Source organism: Arachis duranensis, chromosome 6 (genome assembly GCF_000817695.3).
Source record: "Arachis duranensis cultivar V14167 chromosome 6, aradu.V14167.gnm2.J7QH, whole genome shotgun sequence".
NCBI classification, from domain to species: Eukaryota; Viridiplantae; Streptophyta; class Magnoliopsida; order Fabales; family Fabaceae; genus Arachis; species Arachis duranensis.
In genome coordinates, this window is record NC_029777.3 from 35,708,158 (window position 1) to 35,710,633 (window position 2,476).

At 41.5% G+C, this 2,476-nt stretch overlaps 1 non-coding gene across 1 annotated transcript; it reads right to left on the reverse strand.

The window, feature by feature from the left end:
- Positions 1–375: 375 nt before the first annotated feature.
- LOC127740269 (small nucleolar RNA R71) lies at positions 376–482 on the reverse strand. Its single transcript, XR_008000949.1, has one exon. It is a non-coding gene; the product is annotated as a small nucleolar RNA R71 (small nucleolar RNA).
- Positions 483–2,476: the final 1,994 nt, after the last annotated feature.

The window sequence follows — 2,476 nt, forward strand, 5'->3', positions numbered from 1 at the left end:
CAAGAAAGGAGAGTTCTAGGCTCCTACATTAATCCTAATCCAGAAAACTGTGGAAGTAGCATTCAGAAGCCCACCATACATGCCAACAACTTTAAACTAAATCCCCAGCTCATCATCCTTGTTCAGAACAATTGTTCATTTGGAGGAAGTGCTCAAGAAGACTCCAATTAACACCTAACCACCTTCCTGAGAATTTGTGACACTGTGAAGTCTAATGGAGTCCACTTGGATGTCTATAAGCTGCTCTTGTTCCCTTTTTCACTCAGGGACAAGGCATCCAAATGGCTTGAATCCTTCCCAAAGGAGAGCTTAACAAATTGGGAAGATATGGTGAACAAATTTTTGGCACGATTCTATCCTCCTCAAAGAATCAACAGGCTGAGAGCTGAGGTTCAGACTTTCAGGCAACAAGATGGTGAGACTCTCTATGAAGCATGGGAGAGGTTCAAGGACTTAATAAGAAGATGGCCACCAGATATGTTCAATGAATGGGTTCAACTTCACATTTTCTATGAAGGTCTTTCCTATGAGTTAAAGAAGGCCATAGATCATTCATCAGGAGGCTCTCTAAACAAGAAGAAAACCATTGAAGAAGCCATAGATGTCATTGAAACAGTTGCTGAGAATGACTACTTCTATGCCTCCGAAAGAAGTAACACTAGAGGAGTAATGGAGCTGAACCACATGGATGCATTGCTAGTTCAAAATAAGATGATCACCAAGCAGCTAGCAAATCTTACTAAGAAGGTGGAGGAAAACCAAGTTGCAGCAGCCATCACTTCATCACCAGCTCAAGAAGGAGTGAATATAGGAGAAGAAGGTGATTGGGAGCAAGCCAACTATGTTGAAAACTCACCTAGACAAATCCATGATCCATACTCCAAAACTTACAACTCTGGATGGAGAAATCACCCCAACTTTGGGTGGGGAAATCAACAAGACCAAGGTCAAGATCAAAGACACCAAAACCTCAACTCCAACAACAATGCAACTCACCAACACACCTCACAAAGATTCTATCAACACCCACCTAACCAACCTTCTCAACCACCTAATCTCAACCCACCATCTCTAACAGATGATAGACTCTCAAAGATTGAGGCTCTACTTGAAAACTTATGCAGAGAAGTCCAAGACAATAAGGTGTTTAAGGAAGAAGTGCGAGCCAATATCGAAAACCAAGGAGAAAACATCAAGAGATTGGAGTCCCAAGTAGGGTATCTATCTCAACAAATTCCCAGTGACACAGAGAAGAATCCAAGGGGAGAAACAAAGAAAGTAAGTTGGGAGGAATGTAAGATGATAACCACAAGTGATGAGAGGAGTATGAATAGAGTAGAACATCTCCAGGATGATCAAAAGGAAAACCAGGAAGAAATAAGCCATGCACTTCAACCCATACTCAAGGAAGAGCTGAAAAAGAAGGAGGTATTGAACCCATATGCACCTTTTCCCCAAAGGCTTAAAGGTGGTGTAGCAGGGAGAATGTATTCAAGGTTCCTTGATATGTTTGCATCTCTTGATGTAAATATACCATTCATTAAGGTCCTCCAGCAAATGCCTTTCTACATCAAGTATATAAAGGAGCTACTAGCCAGAAAAAGTCCATTGACGGGTGGACAGACAATAAAGATGAACAGAGATTGCAGTGCTCTCATTCAACCAGGGCCACCCATAAAAAAGAAGGATCCAGGAAGTTTCCACATTCCTTGTGCTATAGGTGAAACAAAGATTGACAAAGGACTTTGTGACTTGGGAGCAAGCATCAACTTAATGCCCCTCTCCCTCATGAAGAAGCTCCAAATCAATGAACTAATTCCTACTGATGTAATTATCAGATTGACTGACAAAACTCAAAAACAGGCAATAGGAGTAGTTAAAAATGTGCTGGTGAAGGTTGGGAGCTACTATCTTCCCACAGACTTTGTTGTCTTGGAAATGGATGAGAATCCTATCTACCCCATCATTTTGGGAAGGCTATTCCTAGCCACAGCTATAGTACTCATAGATGTAGAGCGAGGAGAGTTAGTGCTGAGAATACATGACGAGCAGCTCACTTTCAATGTTTTCAACCTCTCACAAGAAGTAGACCATGATGACAATGAGCTAATGAAGGAGCCAAACAAGGAAGCACAAGCACCACACATAAGGACTCCTATGGTCAACAACCAATGTAATCAGAAGGAGCAACAGCCAAGTGTAATCCAAAAGGAACCAAACCTACAAAAATCACATGAAAAAGACAACAAAACCCTTCTCAAAAGGGAAATCACAAAGAACAAGCTGGTATCCATAGACACAAGAAAAAAGTCCCAAGGAGATGGAAAAATAAGAAAATTCCTACAGAAGATTTCTCGCCAGGTGATGAAGTGGTCTCTACATACTTTCCATCTATACCACCTCACCTACCCACTATTCCATCTCAGCTGCCTCCAGTGTACACCATCAACAAAATCATGTCCTTAGAGCATATGGA